Below are 12,315 nucleotides of genomic sequence, written 5' to 3' on the forward strand. Positions count from 1 at the left end.
TCACAAAAATTGTTTTTGAAATGTCCTTAGAACCATCAATGCTGTTAACCAGTCCCTTGCTGAATTATTAACACATGTGCAAACGCTAACATTCCCAACTTCTCACATATTGTGCCTATACTATGACCAACAGAAACGTGTGCAGTGAAATGTAACTTAATTTGAAGAACTGGTGTCTATACATCTATACAAATATAAATTTACAACATAAGAATACAATTACAAAGGTACAAAATAGATCATTAAAGAACATAACACTACAGATAAAATTTGTAGTAGTACAGGCTTTACAAAAGAATATAAATAAACATATACATCAGTGTTACAGGAATTATGACATAAGTAAATACATAAAAGATCAGAATAGCTTTCGAAAATATCTAAACATCTTTACAAAGTAAATAACATAGTATTAGAAAAATTCTACAACATAACTCTTATCAGCTGAACACAGGAAGAACACAAATACACAGGGGTACACAAACACACAGCGGAATAACACAAAAGGAAAGGACAGGGTTCGTTTTCAGTGTAACATTTGGTACTCCAGCCCAAGGCAAAACTTCATTCCATAGATCTTTCCTCTTATTTCAATATTTGTTTCCACCAAAAAAATCCTATCCAAGCATGCTTTCTGTATTTATATGTTCACATATTTATTACCTCATTATTTATTTAGCATTATCTTACCTCATCATTTATTCCCAAGAAAACCCTACCTAAACCTGTTGTCCCTAGACCCTGCTTTTCAGTTCATATCCTCTTTCAAAATTCTTTTTTTGCAAACCATTTTCTTATAGCTTCTCAATACATTTCTTCCAGTTTATCCCAACTCGTTCTCTATTATAGCCTACCCCATCTTAAGCTAACTTAAATCTACTGAGCTCAGATGTATAAACTAAGGGGGCAATGCAGCAGCACAAAACAATTAACACAGACAGCAATGACAAAAAAAATGCAAATCGGCAAAGCAAGCAGCAGTATATCTAAATTAGCAGAGCAAATGCAACATTACAACTAATATGAGCCAATGTGCAGCAACAAGAAAAATAAATCAGTAGTAAAACTGGCTTAACAGTGTAATACAAAGTCAAATCCAGTAACACTATGCCTGGCAAACAGCAGCAAATGCATTAACTTATATCTATACATGATAAACCTGCAAGCAGAAAAAAATAGTACATTAAAGACAACAATGCAGATAAGGGAAATGTCTACTCACATCTTCATGTCGATGCAATTAAAGTGGTGCACCACAACTTCTCCTAAAACAAAACCAAAAAATTAATAAATTAATAAATAAATAAATATATTATTAAGTACTTGAAAAGAAAATTATGTCACTGTTATTAGTCCCTTCTTATTGTTCTTTCCTTTCCAAGTGCTCCTCTTTCGAAGAATGTGGATCATAAAATTATTTAATAGATCGGTTGACAGAAAGTGTTCACATTGGCAAATGCATTTAATTTTATAAAACCAATGCTGCAACACAGCTGGAAACCAGATATCAAATGAAATAAGCAACTATGTAAGGCAAAGCATAAAAATATCATCCAATAGTTATGTGGCATTTCATAATTTAGTAGAAATTCTCTCAACTCTCGTAGAAAGACACTTGTCATAATCAGGTGTGCAGATGTAAGAATATTTACCATCAGTTTATAAGCACTTCAGTAAGTAGCACAAAGTACGCACTCAACAATATAAACATATGTTTCAGAGTAATGAGCATGTCGTATTTGAGGTGCTTTCTACAAAGGAATGTCAATAGCGAGGTTAATAGCCTCTTCTTTCTCCACCTAATGGCTTTTTCTCCAGGTGACTGGCACAGCTGGGTGCCCACAACTCATTACCTCAAGGTCACTTAGCTTTCTTACCGATATATTTACGACAGCAGTTTGCACTACAGTGACAGTCTGATATAAGAAAATATCGCAGGTCGAGAATTTTTGTTACAAATGTGTAGAAACAAAATCCTATAAATATAATAGTGCCCAAAAAAATTTGGTGGTACTGTGATACATTCACACATGTACACACATTTCATAACTCTTAAAGTACAATTCTTGGTTTCCAACATCCTTTTTCACATGTCAGAAACCCTAACCACTATTCATTACTCCTTACCTTATTACACTTACATATATTCGTCTACACTTCTTCAATATTTCACCATAATAAATACATAGCATAATCAAATTCCTCATATAGCATCAGTTTATATACCTCAATAGCATAAAACATATCATCGTAATAACAAAACCTCAGCCAAATCTCAAAAACGTCGTAGCTTTCTGCAATAATTTCAAAACCTTCAATAAAATCATCTACCTGAAACGTACTTCAAAAATCATGATTCCTTTCCAAATACGTCATTCAAAGCACTCACAGTATCACAATGGTTCCAAAAAATATGAACAGTTCACAAAGTACAGACAAAATACAATTTCATAAGTGTGAAGTTATCCAACTACGTACAAGTCTCTAAGTAGCTTAAATTAATCATTTTCAGTCAATGATCCGATCAGTTGGATCGGAAGACCAAGTCCATTCCATGTAAACACAGGCCACATCATTATGGAGCCACCACCAGCTTGCGGAGTGCCTCGTTGACCACTATGGGTCCACGGCTTCGTGGGTTCTCGCCACAACTCGAATCCAACCGGGAGCTCTTACAGAATGAAGTTGGGACTCATCAAGCCACGGTGTTCCAGTCTTGTAGTGTCACGGTATGGTCACGATCCCAGGAGACACGCTGCAGGCGATGTCGTGCTGTTAGCATGTAAGTAAGCTGTTAAGGTTTTTATGTTAGTAACGTCACCTAGCGCTCTGTATGAAAATCACTGGCTGTGCTGTGTGAAGTCTGTGGCTGGTTGGCATTGTTGGAATATTCACCATTGTAGTGTTGGGCAGTTAGATGTGAACAGCGTGTAGCGTTGCGCAGTTGGAGGTGAGCCGCCAGCAGTGGTGGATGTGGGGAGAGAAATGGCAGAATTTTGAGAGTGGACGGTCTGGATGTGTGTCCATCACAAAGAGTAAACTTGTAATATTGGATATCATGAATATATATATATATATATATATATATATATATATATATATATATATATTGTCAAAATCTTCCATTTGCTATGCCTATCAGTAGTTAGTGCATTCAGTAGTTAGAATCTTTTATTTAGCTGGCAGTAGTGGCGCTCGCTGTAGTGCAGTAGTTCGAGTGACGAAGATTTTTGTGATGTAAGTGATTCATGAAAGGTATAGGTTATTGTTAGTCAGAGCCATTCCATGGTAGGGGTTTTTGAAAGTCAGACTGCATTGCGCTGAAAATACTGTGTGTCAGTTTAGTGTTGATCAGAATAGGTAAAGAGCGAAATGTCCGAGTACGTTCAGTTCTGCTCAGCTGTCAAATAATGTGAGAGGGTTATCAGCACAGTAATTCATTAATTTCTCTAAGGCGACGTTTCAAGCAAAGGCATTCACGTCGGACGTCAGCTGCAACAGCCCCTTGACTTCAAATTTCGCCGCACTGTACTAACGTATGCGTTCGTCATACGTCCCACACTGGTTTCTGTGGTTATTTCACGCAGTTTTGTTTCTCTTCTAAGCACTGACAACTCCACACAAATGCTGCTGCTCTCGGTCGGTAAGTGAAGGCCTAGAGCCTCTGCGTTGTCCTTGGTGAGAGGTAATGCCCCAAGATATGGTATTCTCCGCATACTATTGACACTGTATATCTCCCAATATTGAATTCCCTAACGATTTCGGAAATGCATTTGGCTCCAACCACCATTCTGCATTCAAAATCTATTATTATATCTCGTCGTGCTGCCATAATCACGCCTGAAACCTTTCCATATGTATCACCTGAGTTCAAATGACAGCTCAGCCAACGCATTGCTCTTTTATACCCTGTGTAGGCGATACTAAAATCATCTGTGTACATGGATATCGATGAGCCCCTGACGCTCGTCACCTCACAGTAGGTCGTCTGAAAGATAAACACCCGTTAGGTTGAAAGAATGTGGGAATCTGCTAAAAAAAAAGGTGCCAATTGCAACGTACACCTTCGTGAAACGTGATAAATCTGGTAACGAACCGAATGTGGTAACGTCAAGCTGCCTGCGTCCAGTTAACATTCTTCGCGTCGCTCTTTATGTGGGGTCGGAACGTAACGGCTTGAACTGCCGCTACGGAGGAATTTCTGCTACGGAAATGTCAGCAGAAACTTCCAGGCGAAGCAGTTAATTACGCCACCAACTGCAGCAGTGCAACGGCGTAGCCCGGAGAATGAGCTATTAACATTTATGACAGCAGTACAACTACTGACCATAAAACCAAAGGTTTTTTCCTCGCACTTGTCTCCAGCGGCGCTGTCTGAAAAGAGAGTTAGCCATTCATTCTCCCAATTTCATGCTTCTGTTTAAGTAGTCGTTAATTCACTAGCACACAGACACTAAAATCCATATTTTGAGACAAAACTCTGTCGAGGTAAAGAGGCTGGTCTGGTGTTCAGGCGGAACTGGGTAAGTTATTATGCATTGTTAATTTACGAGGATAGTGGACTGTGTTTATTTGTTGCCCATTTAGGCTTTCTCATGAAACCATTTGTTGCCAGTTTAGGCGTTTTGATGATACTTGTCTACTGCTATTAAACCTCCCCCCGTTGCACTGCGTGTTTGAGGTTTTAATCTTACAGCTACAGCAGGAATACTGGTTTGTACGCAGGCCATGAATTTCACACATTTCGCTCATAGGACTTTTATTTGCTGCTATGGAATTTCGTATTTCAAATAGAGTGTAAATGTCAACGACTTTACCCAGGTGTAGCATCATATTTCACAAGCTTCTACTCTCGTCTTTATTCTTTATTGCCAGTGATTCGTTACCATAGAAGGAACCACTCGAAACGCTTTCCGGAAAGATTTCCTAAACCACTTTAGTTTGTGTCAGATGTTAACACATTTCCCCTTATCAAGAAAGACCTTCATGCTGTTGGTAGTCTCCTTTTAATATTCTCTTTGGATGGGTATTTTGAAGAAGAAAGAGGTAAATCGAGAAGACAGATAACTGGTACAGAATCTGCATTGACAACTGGATGTAAGATTAAGGGTTGGAAATGAAATGTCGGAAGGAAGTAACACTGGAAGAGGGCGATTGGCAAATATGTTGCCTCTCCCCTTTATTGTTCAACTTATCCCTCGAAGAGATTATCGCGAAGGGCTTAGATGGTTCAAATGACTATGAGCACTATGGTACTTAACATCTATGGTCATCAGTTCCCTAGAACTTAGAACTATTTAACGTAACTAACCTAAGGACATCACACAACACCCAGTCATCACGAAGCAGAGTAAATCCCTGACCTCGCCGGGAATCTAACCCGGGAACCCGGGCGCGGGAAGCGAGAACGCTATCGCACGACCACGAGCTGCGGACAAGGGCTTAGAAAAAGAAGAGTATGGGAACAGAATAGAACGTGCAGTGAAGAATCAAGGAAACTTCTACATCTGCCTAATATCACGTAGGGCCTCCGCTAACATGCAGAAGTGCCGGAACACGACGCGGCTTCGGCTTGACTAATGCCTGAAGTAGTGCTGGAGAGAAGTGACACCATGAATGCTGCAGGACTGTCCATAAATCAGTAAGAGACATCCCAGATGTGCTCAATATTGTTTATGTCTTGGCAGTTTAGTGGGCATCGGAAGTGCTTAAATTCAGAAGAATGTTCCTGGAGCCACTCTGTAGCAATCCTGGGTGTGTGTGGTTTCCTCCTAGTATTTCCCAAGTTTTTCAGAATGCACAATGGGCATAAAGAGATGCAGGTGATCAGACAGGCGTACGTTTCACCTCTCAGAGTCGTGTCTAGACGTATCAGTGGTCCACATCACATGGATTGCATGCGCCCCACACCATTACAGAGCTTCCACCAGCTTGAACAGTCCACTGATGACACGCAGGGCCCATGGATCATGAGGGTGTCTTCATACCGGTACACGTCCATTTGCACGATACAATTTGAAACAAGACTCGTCCGACCAGGCAACGTGTTTCCAGTCATCAACAGTCCTATGTCGCTATAGGCCCAGGTGACGGGCGTAAATATTTCCGTCATGTAGTCATCAAGGGTACACGAGTGTACCTTTGGCTCCGAAAGCCCATATCGATAATGTTTCGTTGAATGGTTCGCGCGCTGACACTTGTTGATGGCTCAGCACCGAAATCTGCAGGAATTTCCAGAAGGGATGCACTTCTGTCACGTCGGTCGATTCTCTTCAGTCGTCGTTGGTCCCATTCTTGAAGCATCTTTTTTCGGCCGCAGCGATGTTTGAGATTTGTTTTGCCGTATTCCTGATACTCACGGTACACTGGTGAAATGGTCATACGGGAAAATCCCCACCATCGCTACCTCGGAGACGCCGTGTCCCATCGCTCGTGCGATGAAGTTTCATTGTCTGGGGCGTTTGGTGGTCAGCGGAAGTGCTGAAACTCGGAAAAGTGTTCCTGGAGCCACTCTGTAACATTTCTGGCCGTGTGGGATGTCGCATTGCCCTGCTGGAATTGCTTAAGTCCGTCGGAATGCACAGTGGATATGAATGGATGCAGGTGATCAGACAAGATTTTTACGTGCGTGTCACCTGTCAGAGTCGTATCTGGACGTATCAGGGGTCCCATATCAGTTCAACTGCACACACCCCACACCGTTACAGAGCGTCCACCAGCTTGAACAGCCCCATGATGACATACAGGGTCCGCGTACTCATGAGGTTGTCTCCATACCCATACACGTCCATCCGCTCGACACAACTTCAAACGAGAGTCGTCCAACCAGGCAACACATTTCCAGTCATCAACCGTCCAATGTCGGTGTCGATGGGCTCAGGTGAGTCGTAAAGCTTTGTGTCGTGCACAAGCGTACACGGGTGGGCCTTCGTTCCAAAACCTCATATCGATGATGGTTCGTTGAATGGTTCGCACACTGACGCTTCTCTATGGCCCAGCATCGATATTTGCAGCAATTTGCGGAAGGGTTGCACTTGTGTCGTGTTGAACGATTCTCTTTTGTTGTCGTTGGCCCCTTTGTTACAGGATCTTTTTACGACCTCACCGATGTCGGAGATTTGATGTATTACCGGATTTCTGATATTCACGATACAGTCATGAAAACCGCACTTCATTCCTACCCCGATGCTGTGTCCCATTGCTGGTGCATCGACTATAACACCATGTTGAAACCCACTTAAAACTTGATAAGGTGTCATTAAAGCAGCTCTAACCCATCTAACAACTGCGCCAGACACTTGTTGTCCTATGTAGGCGTTGCCGACCGCAGCGCCGTTTTCTGGCTGTTTACTTACCTTTGTATTTGAATGCACATGCCTATCCCAGTTTCTTTAACGCTTCAATGTATAAGATGTGTTGAATACATGGTATCGGTGGCAGTAAGTGATCGAACTGTACATAATATGTTGAAATCTGTTGAAACCTGAATGGAATATCAGGTGAGAATCAATACAGCAAAAACAAAGAGTATGGTGTTTGACAATGGAAGGGGACTTGCAAATATTGAGATTATGAAGTTATTATTACCCAAGTAATTGATATAATGAAAAGGGCATTGAATAGGAAGAGGTGAGTATTTGGTGGCAAACTAGGAAAAGGTCTGAGGGAAAGTCTTGGCAAGTGTATTGTTCAGAGTTTGGGACATCATTTTTGAGTAGAATAATGGACACTGAGACGAGAGGATGCACATTTGACATGTCCGCGTGGACGAGAGTTCCTTGAGTGCTGAACACAATCTATGCTCAGCGCTATGAAGACGGTTTCCAGAATCAGCAACGCGCCATGAAGTCAAAACGCCCAGTAATGCTGTAGAAAGGCATCATCTTGTTGCACGATAACGTCCGCCCACACTGCCAATCGGGCAAAGGCTAGAATTCAACGATTTGATTAGGAAATACTACGATATTCTCCGCACAGTCTGTATCTTTCACAGTGCGGTTTTCAAATCATTGGCGACCCGAGAAAAGACATACATGGACGTCAGTTTTAGTGAGACGAGGCAGCGCAAGAGTGGGTGTGGTTGTGGATTAGACAGCGGCCGACCGCGTTCTGAGCAACATCTCGTTTCCCACCACTTGTGGTGATTACTTGCGAATGTAACCGTTCTATGGTCTTGTTGTGGTGAGTATTTGGTTTTCATCTGAACGCTCCTCTTGAGTCCAGGTGGTTGCCAACTTCTGTTCCCCATGATGCATGAAGATCTGTTTGGCGCGCCTACTGTCATCCATCCTGTAAAGGCGAGGTGTGCCAGAAAAGTAGTGAGGCTGGCAACAGTGGGATCGATCTGGTACCGCTGTGTTCTTCTGTTTCATAGATAAAAATTATTCTCTCGAAGATAAAAGTTAGTCTCATTACTTTCCTCATACACCTTGAATGCTACAAAATGATGATCTCCTGTTTCTCATTGTTTTTTTTATATATGTTGTGTGTTCTGATAAACTTCGTCGTTATTTCCTAACTTCCAAAACGCTGCATTTTTCTGAGGCTGTAATATGTTACTTATAATTTTTTTCTCATTTTGAATTTGTCTACTTTATAGTTTAAAAGTCAGCATTCATTATCATGGAGTTATTCTCGTTTCACTACTGAGCTGTAGTGGTTTAAGTTTTTAGATATTACTTTATTATCGTACTTATACTTCTTTATACCAACCGCCCCCTTAGCTGAATTGTCAGTGTGTCTGAGTGACTTTAACTGAAAAGACTTGAAACTGGACGGCCGAACCTCCCAGGTTCGGACTCCTTGCTATCGATGCCATTCAGTCACTTCATTTCATCTGTTATGCTTCTTCCATCTTGTGTATTCTTGTCTCTAAAACAAATTTTTCTTCGTCGTTTTCTTAAGAAGTTTCCCACAAATATTTGAATTGTTTTATCTTTTGCTGTTCAACCAATATATATTTTTAAATATTTTGTACACTTTTTGTATTTTTTTTTTGCATTTTAACCTATAATGTTATATGTCTCTTCCAGTAGATCGACTTACACTGCTGTGTCTGACAGGATTTCAGAGAGAAATGCTAATTCATCCTCAAATGCTAGACAGTTTATTCCATCATCTTTGTTCATTCTCCCTAGCAAGAGTGACGACATTTTTCAGTTTTTCCACTCCACATTCTTACAGTTTTCTCCATGACACAGTTGAAAAGAAGTGAATATAAGCCGTCGTTTTGCCTGACACCTGTATTTATTTTGAAGACTCGACATATCTAAGACATAAATTTTACTTCTGAGATTGCGTCTGTCACAGTTTCACGGATTAGGTTTACCAACCTAGTTTCAACATCAAATCTACAGATTGCTTTATCTAAAGTTTCCCTATGAACTGAGTGAAAAGCTTTTCAAAATCGATAAATGTTACAGCTATACTTTTGGAGTATAGCAGTCTGTGACGAATTAACAGATTTCAGACTGAAATTCTCTTCTGAGTGGTAGCTTCCCTTTCTAAACCGACACGATATTCACCTAAATGCCAATGAAGCGTAGACTACATTCTGTTAAGGGTCGACGGAAGGCAATTTTACCCCTATTCTTCCAATGCTATTTTACCCTTTGAATAGATACACTTTTCAAAAGAACTATAAGTGATAAAACAATAAAATTTTTACTGCTTATATACAACACACATGCCTCAATTTACAAGTAAAATGAACATAACATCTCTTATGGTTTTGAAAGATAAAAAATTTGGTTGTCTCACTAGTAAAATTAATTATTATAAAACGGTTTCTGATTGTTCGGTGGTTCTCAATTTACTTGTAATAACTTATTACAATCTGCAGTACAAATTGACCAAATTTCATGTTTCTAATTCCATTAGTTTATCAAATAATTGTACCTGAAAGTGAAAAAAATTGTACTTTTGAAAAAATCCATTTAAAGTTTAATATTACAGTTCTAGTATAGCGATTGATAAGAATTACTTATCACTAATATTTTCCTGCAGCATACTGAGCATCATCTGACTCATACTGATTTTCTTTTCTTCTCTTGGTCCCTCTTCTTTTGTATTGCTTCTTTTGTGGAAATTAAATTACAATATCTGCTTTGCGGATTCTCTCTTTATCTATTTGCAGCAAGCATTTTGCAGTATTTCCACTAGGTTTTATGCCCAAAAATTCCAAAACATCCAGTTTTCTAATTACACGATCATTGAAGCATAAAATAGCATCATAAACACCAACTTAGAGGGTTGTAAGCTGAACAAATACAGTTTTCGGTAACCGGTTCCAAATGACAGAATTCATACACTCATTTAAATTTTAGGGGTTCCCATGAAGACATTTCTTCATCAAGGTATCTTTAAGAAGGTCTCTAAATATGGGTTCAATTTCATTCATTACTGATGCAGGTAAAGAATATTTGTGGTCATATCTGGCACTTCTTCTGTACTTTCACCAAGTGTCAGGATCATTGGGGCAAAGAACGGGCACAAGATTTTCATTTGTGGATAGCTTATGGAAAAAGATAGCCGATACAGATTTTTTCATGTTTTCTAACTTCCCTACATTTCTTCTTATGGCCAAGCCATAATAATTCTGTAATCAATCTATTTCAACATTTGTTCAAAAATGCTTCAAATGGCTCTGAGCACTATGGGACTTAACATCTTGGGTCATCAGTCCCCTAGAACTTAGAACTACTTAAAGCTAACTAACCTAAGCATATCACACACCCCCATGCCCGAGGCAGGATTCGAACCTGAGACCGTAGCAGTCCCGTAGTTCCGGACTGAAACGCCTAGAACCACACGGCCATCGCGGCTGGCTCAACATTTGTCAGGCGACCTTTATCACCTATCTTCTTACTATCTTCCACTACTATTTTTGACTTTTCTTTCAATAATCTTCTCAACCTGGGCCTCATTATGTTCTGGACATGCGAAATGCACTCTATTTTAGAAATTGTCACACTAGGACCATATGGTTATTCTGCACTTACCCGGTCGTAAGCCTTACTGTCACCATCCCCAGATTGCACAGAGCCTCAGGGAAACTATCGTATCTCAGGAAAAAAATTGTCGTATCTATTTAAAACAAAAACTTTTTCACGCAGGAATGACAAGGTCTTTCAAATATGCTAAAATCTAAAAATTGAATTCTTGAAGCCCATTTGCCTTACGTCTTCCCGTATATTGCTGTAAATTTCTCATAAGTAATTGGTTAAAAATTCATACCGCTGTAGCTGCTTACATCTTGTTCATTATGTTTCTTATCCAATAGGTGTATTATTGTATCAGAGGCACTTCCCATTATTCTGAGATCTTTTCTAAATTGTTATTTGTAGACCTTCAATGATTTTTGATACAAACCGTTTTTAAACCTCAGCTGTTATGGAGTGTTTCCCACTAGCTTTGTTATTTTTTAAAGTTTTTATGACTTCCTTAACTTTTGCAACCCTAAGTAATTAATTAGCTACTAGTTTTACGCGATTCTCTGGCAAATGTCAATTATGGTTTGTCTCTAGACAACTCAAATGCAATTGGAAGAGTTTTGTCAGTATTTTACAGTGCTGCGTATTGCTAAGGGAAATTTTAACATTTGCATCTCTGAAGCGGATGGTGAGGGATTGCAACCTCTTGGGATTAATCTACAGGGTCTGGTAGAATTTCCAGAGTTGTCCGCCTGCTTATCTGGGTGGTTACGTGCTTGCCTCCCATGCAGCGGGCCCGAGTTCGATTCCCGGCCGGGTTGGAGATTTTCGCTACTCGTGGACTGGGTGTTGTGTTGTCCTCATCATCCTTTCATTCTCATCACCGGCACGCGAGTTGCGCAATGTGGCGTCGACGGAAATAAGGCTCGGCGGCAGAAGTTTCCCGAATGGGTCCTCCTGGCCAGCAATGCCATTTCCGGAGATATTATTTATGTCATTATTCCGTATTTCTGCTAGCTGTGATTTTTAAAATCCTGTTTTAAGACTTCTCATTATTCTTGTTATTTCTTACCTTTGTAATTTAAATAGCTCGTGGTATTCATTATTTTCAGAGCATTTCCATTTCATTCCATTCTTTCTATTTAGGCTTCCTCGCGTATTCTGTAATACACTTTCTCGTTATCTTTAACTGCGCTGTTGATCTGCTGGGACGATTCTCCCCACTTACTGCGTTGAGTGACCTCAATTTCTTCATAACTGTTTTAGGTAGTTTCTTGTGCAATGTTGTGTCTGTCTGGGTCGTATTTTATTAATTTCATTGGGCTTCTTTGAATGTAGCTTAATTTTAGAGACATAGCAAATTCCCCTTTATAATTACTGTAAT

Source organism: Schistocerca gregaria, chromosome 3 (assembly GCF_023897955.1).
Source record: "Schistocerca gregaria isolate iqSchGreg1 chromosome 3, iqSchGreg1.2, whole genome shotgun sequence".
NCBI lineage: Eukaryota > Metazoa > Arthropoda > Insecta > Orthoptera > Acrididae > Schistocerca > Schistocerca gregaria.